Genomic DNA, 6,455 nt, shown 5'->3' on the forward strand with positions numbered 1-6,455 from the left:
GGCTATGTACCGTGGCATCTGCTGGCGTTGCAATAGGTCTAATGCCACGGCATATGATACCTAATGCCACGGCATCAATGTTCCGTTGCGTTAGATCAATACCTGATGCAACAGCAATATCATTGTTGTGGCAATAGCTATAATACTTAATGCCACGGTTTCCTATACCTAATGCCACGATGCATATACATAATAATAATAATAATAATAATAATAATAATAATAATAATAATAATAATTATTATTATTATTATTATTATTATTATTATTATTACACATGAAGCTATATAAATGTATCAAAATAAAGGAAATTTTCATTGAAATTTAAAAATTAAGAGTATATTTATACAATTTCGCACTCAGAAAAATTAGGTTACAGATTCAAATATCACTTAAAACTACATGTTTATTCGTTGGAACATGATTTTGATATTGTTAGAAAAACTAAATTACAAGTTCAAAAATCTTCAACTAAGCCCAAAATTCCTCTACCTGGCTCTCCACCTATGTTTACATCAGAGAAGACTTGCACTACATTTGCTTGCATGTCTTAAACCTAGTCGAAATGTAACAAGATCTAACAACTTCATCAGCGTGAAGGTAATATTCAGGCCTACTACAACAAATGAATATTCGCAAATAGCCCGATCTGCATTTAATACAAGAAGATAGTGCATGTCAGTATATCACATACCTATTTAATACAATAAAAAGCAAAAAGGGAAGTAGGTTTGAGTAGTGAGATAGATGACTAAAACAGCCTAGAAGACAGAGATGAGGTCCTAGATCGATCACAATAATCTTCTTGTGGTTCTTTTGTGACTTAATTTAAGATCATAACACAATAATACATATTTAGTAGAAAATCAACCTTGATTTCAACCTCTATACAACAAAAACGCAAATCTTAAATATAAAAAACTCCATCCTCTTTACAAATTAATTCCAACTACAGAAAGAGAAAAAAGGCAATCAAAGACTTACATCATAAGCCTCAGATAGCAACTTGAATTTAACTTCAATTTCCTTGATTGTGGTGTTTCTCACTCTTATTTCCTTCCTCTGAGAAGATAATAGATGAGCTTGGGCCCCGAGTGAACCCAATCTTTGACTTATGATTTGGGGTTGTTAGCTTCCTCTTCAGAGCGTTTCATCACCCGAATTATACAATATCCTCCAAGCTGCTAAACTGCTTCTTACTATCATATAATTGACCATTGCATTTTTATAAACAATCAACTCTAACTCCATTGCGCATTTTTATAATTGCGCATCCTTTGGAATTGATGGTTTAAAAAATTCAGGAATAATCACCAAAAATATTCAAGGATTAGCTTCTTGGAACCTATCCAACTCAATAAAAATAGACACTCCAGAGGTTAAACTTAGCTTACTTTAATATAAAGCCACTACAATTATGATGTAATTGGCAAGGAATTATAAATGCAGACAAGAAACACCATAAGAAGATAAGGCAAACACACCTACTCTAAACAATTGAAAACTAACTCCCAAGCAAAAGCTAAGCGTTATGTATTCTATTTCATCCACACATATAACAAAAAAAAGTTCAAATCTCACACAGACAAAATCAATCTCATTTATCATACTTACATGGCTAGATATACAATTAGCCTAGATAGCCTAGATATCTAGTATGATAATTTTTCAGAGAGAAATCACAAAAATTTTGAGGTTAAAGAGGTACAAAGAACCTGCATAATAGAAATGGTTAGGGTCTATCTTAAATATCAGTAGTCCCATGGTTTTGTTGTGATGAAAAGCGACCTTTAACATTGGCTCTAGCTGCAATGACAACCTTAATGTAAAGAAAAATGAGTAAGGGAAATTATTGAGGAAGGGAAATCAATATAAATGTAACCGTATAAATTCATACAAAATAAGTGTTTTATTTTGTTACTATAAGTTCGTCTTTTTAAGTTTCTATGATTTAAATTGTGTGCAACACCTCCCTGCACACAATAACTGCTTTAATGGAGAACTTTGAGTGCACTTCAATGGAGGTATAACATAATGCCAGGGGAAAATGAGAAAAGAATGAATAATTTCTCTGATCCTGCAGACATACAGGGGATGATTAAGGAAAATCCTTCTAATGAAACATGACAGCATTACCATTAGCTTTTGTGGTGACAAATACTTATAAATATTTAGTAGTTGCGTCAGTGCTTGGTTTTTCCAATAAATGTTAGTTTGCAAAGGTGTAGTTCTGTAATTCTCATTTCTCCATGAACTGCAATTTCAAGCTCCACTACAGTCCTGTTTGAGTAGTGTCTTTGCAAATAAGTAGATAGTGCTTGATCAGTGCTCGAGAGCTAGACTCAATATCACAAGTTGTGACAAAGACCAACACATACTCAATACTCCATGACACATTCTATAGGATAAAATGAGTAGTTTCTAGACTTGATACAATCCAAGAATTATTTAAGGCCAGTTCATGACCATTACGGTAATAGTAATAATTTCCATGAACATTTTAAACCTATCACTACATTTTGGGGCTTACAAAATTTCTTTCCACTTTCTCTCTAGTGTACAAATACACACAAACACACTCAAATTCATTTTTAAAACAAGCTAAAACCAAACCACATTACTCCCAAAAAATGCATCTAAAGGGTGTTCTCATGAATTGAAGCTATTTAAACTGCATTAGTGAGTATGTTACCTTTTTTTTGGGCTTGGCATTTCTATAGATTGAATGTAAGAGTAACAACTGTAGCTTCATTCCCCTAGTAAGCTCCTAGTTGTTGCATTGGCTGCTACCATTCCACTACTAGTTCCTACAAATCATAATGAATGAGTTCCACAATGTTTCCTGCTGAGGCTATAAAGTGAGAAATCACAGCACACATAGGACAGGAGAAATTAATTTCCACCCCTTCGAAAATTACCCAAATACATTACTTGAGTCAAGTTCATAGTACAAATAAATCTGATAAAAAATAAAATAAAAAAAAAACCCCACAAAACATTTAAATTATCAACAAAAACCATCAAAATTAAAACCATAAAACACAAAAACCCCAACTTTATTAGCAAAACCCATCAAAATTTACATGCTTTCCCTAGTCACTCGGTTTAATTAAGAGTGTGAGTGTTTTGGATACTATGACATAGGTTGTTGGGGCTGATTAAATAAAATTTCAGCCATAAGATTAATTTATAACTACAGCCTTTTCCATGAAAAAAAAAAAGAATAACATGAACTTATCAAAATATGTCAAATGGTTATAATATTTTAGATAACCCACAAATCTACTACTCTATTCTAAGAGCATAAATTCATCCTTCACAATAATCATCCTTTAAGATATCCATATTAAATACAAATTCAATAATTTAATTGAAGTTCTCAACACAAAGCTATTAAAAAACTGATTTCTAACAGAAAATTTAAACTAAAAAACATAATATAAAATATGGAAAACCATGAAGAAAACAAAGATATATTCAACAAAAATCGATCAATTATTAAGCTAACTAATCGAAAATTATATTTTCTGTAGATAATTAAGGGAAATTTAGTAATTAATACCTCGAATTTGGCTTAAAAGAAGAGTAATACAAGCATTGATGTCAACAAGTTAAATAAGGCGAGCAAACATTATATTTTTAAGATTTTATTCCACTCCATCCATGACTAAGAAAGAACACCTTTGTTGAGATAAGTCGAAGCTCACATACAATCTGGTGACGAAAATTGAGGTTGAGGGGAACAATTCGCTCAATAATTTGCTATCCAAATTGCCAACTTTATATCAATTCACCTATACACCGGCATAAAATAAAAATAAGAAACCAAAATTAGAAACCCCAGAATGTTCTATAATACTCAAATAACGAAATTGGAAGCTAAATGTAAGGGTTTACCTCGTAGTTATCTTTAGTAAAGGTAGATGAACCTTCGAGCTCGGTATTCAGAGCTTCAACCGGCGTTGAGACAACGGTGATTTTTTTTTTTTTTTTTTTTTTTTTTTTTTGAGGAGGACGACGACTTAGGAAAAGAAAGAAGATGGAAGTAAATGAGGAGAGAGAGAAAATAAACTCACAAAATTAACCCAATAGGTTTTGAAATTTGGGGAAAATAAAGGAGGGAAATTAATTAAAAGATACGATGCCTATGTAGTATTCCGTACTTAATATTTTTTTTACCTCATTGAACGTCGCATTAGACCCCTCTAACACAACGGTTGTAAATATATCGTTGCATTAGAATGTAGCCGTTGCAGTAGGGTATGCTGTTGCAACGGTTATAAAGAGTCGTTGTATTAGATTCTTTTATTGCCACGGTAGTGTATGTAACCGTTGCATTAGCTCTTTTCCTGACGTTGCATTTGATCGAAAATGTAGTAGTGGGAATAACTTTCCCGAATGTACGAGACTTAAAGTCTAGGTTTGTGGTAAGATGGTGTCACATATCTCAAAGGAATTTGATCTCCGAAAGGTAGTATTTGATCCCACATTGTTCCAAAAAAAGTGAGGTATTAATATTTTTCAAGCCTACTACATTTTGCATGAGTGTCAAGGATCCTCTTTGATTTAGTACCTAGATCGAGAACTTGAGTCTCAACTCCTAAGACCGTGGCCTAAACTACTCTTAGTATTGATAAAAGGTGTCATGTATTGTTTATTCACAAAAGGTTAAGGCATATTTTTTTTCTCCTTATTTCTTTTATTACCATTTCCATAGTTTAATTTTTTTTTTTTAGTTCTTTGTAATTAGTAGATATTGATGTAAATACCCAAGTTTTGTTTTCAAAAACAAAAAAAAAAAAGAAAAAAAAGGGGAAAAAAAAGAGAAAAAAAAATGAATGAAGAATAAAAAAAAAAAGAGGAAAAATGCCAAGAAGTAATGTATTATCACCTGCCTAGAAACCAAACAAGCTTGGGGGTGTATTCTTAAAAGACCATTCATGGTTGTAACTTGGGTCAAGGTTAGGAGCCTCTTAAGGTTTGCTCTTAACGATACATTCTAGTTGGCTCAAATTGCAAAACACTTCTAGTTCTATATATGCCTTAACTTTGTGTCGTAGTCCTTGAGTTTTGCAATGATTAGGAGAGTAGTGGAAGCCTTTGTCGGTGGAGGGAGTTGATTCACAAGCATATGGAGAGGGTACTTTTTCATTGAGATGTCGAGTGTTTTGAAACCCGCTTTATCTATGTTTTTCCGGCTCCTTCGAGGAGTCACGAGGCACTACCATTAGGGGGGATTTGAACTTTTTGATCAGGACGCGGTAAGATGTGTTGAATAGGCTTGAGTTGAGTATTTTTGGGAAGGTTAGATAGGCCTTGGCTAGTCATGACGGTGGTTGATCTTAGGCATATACCTCATGCTCGAGTTTTATTGCTTGAGGATTCTTGAATCTATGCATGTGCTTTTCTTTGAGAAAATTGATCTTGGGGTTTGTTTTTGGGCAATGTGAATTGCTTGAGGACAAGCATTTGGCTAGCTTGGGGGGATTTGTTAAGTGGTTTATTTGACCACTTATTGTGTTAATTTAAACCCGATTTTGCATTCATTTCCCCTCTTTCTAACCCGTTTTTGAATGAAAATGTTTTGTCTCGGCCTTGCCCACTCTTGGTTTGTGTTTGTCCATGTTTAGACGGGATGCGTCTTCTAAAAGACGCTCCTATATACACAGTTCACGATAACTTTATAACAACAGCTGAATATAGCTCTATTAACTCAATCTGGCAAGCATTCGATGCATGGTTTGTGTTTAAGGCAAGGAAATTAGAGAAGGGAGAGGGCGCTCCAGCTGGAGCGACCGTGCACCCCTTAGGAGCGGGCGCTCCAAACCTTCTGCCAAGTTTCTGCCAAACTTAATGCTAAGTGCACCCTGTGAGGAGCGAACACTCTTGGCCGTGGAGCGGGCGCTCCTCCCCAAAATTTCAAAACTGCTTGTATTCTGAAGACAGCTAGAGAGGGCGTCAGCAATCTGGAGCGGGCGCTCCTGGCCGTGGAGCGGGCGCTCCTTCACTGAGAATTCGTTTTCTTTTGACGGATTTCCCTATGTGTTTCGGGGAGTATAAATACTTCCCCTTTAGTTCATTTGTAAGGTAGACAGAAATAGCCTAGTTTTTAGAAACTCCTCTTAGTTTGAAAAATTAATTTAGCTTAGTTTTCATAAAATTAATCATTGTAATAGTTGGTTTCAAGATTCATCCTCAAGAATTGGCACTTTGTATTCAACATTTCCAAGCTTCAATTAGTAACTTCCTTCTACTTTTCTCCATTCAATTTCTGTTTTTATTTGTTCTTGCATGATATTTAAATCTTCTTAGTTCTTGATAATTTGTTATTGGATGATAGTTATTTCAATTGTTAATCACTTTTCCCCAATTATTGAAGAAGTTAGAACCCTAATACTTGTTTTCATGTTGATAAACATGAGTTGTGAGTAGTCTTCTTGCTAGGGGTTGGGTGA

The 6,455-nt window shown here is 34.2% G+C and overlaps 1 long non-coding RNA gene across 3 annotated transcripts; it reads right to left on the reverse strand.

Moving 5' to 3' along the window:
• Positions 1-331: 331 nt before the first annotated feature.
• Positions 332-4,308, reverse strand: LOC110704033. Of its 3 annotated transcripts, XR_002507853.1 has the most exons (5): positions 3,898-4,293; positions 3,682-3,794; positions 2,693-2,807; positions 985-1,275; positions 332-649 (listed from the first exon to the last, which is right to left on the reverse strand). It is a non-coding gene; the product is annotated as an uncharacterized LOC110704033 (long non-coding RNA). The 3 variants fall into 3 exon arrangements; XR_002507854.1 differs by having other exon boundaries at positions 985-2,807; positions 3,712-3,794; positions 3,898-4,308; XR_002507852.1 differs by having other exon boundaries at positions 985-2,807; positions 3,898-4,308.
• Between the last annotated feature and the right edge of the window lie 2,147 nt (positions 4,309-6,455).

Source organism: Chenopodium quinoa, unplaced genomic scaffold (assembly GCF_001683475.1).
Source record: "Chenopodium quinoa cultivar QQ74 unplaced genomic scaffold, ASM168347v1, whole genome shotgun sequence".
Classification (NCBI taxonomy): Eukaryota; Viridiplantae; Streptophyta; class Magnoliopsida; order Caryophyllales; family Amaranthaceae; genus Chenopodium; species Chenopodium quinoa.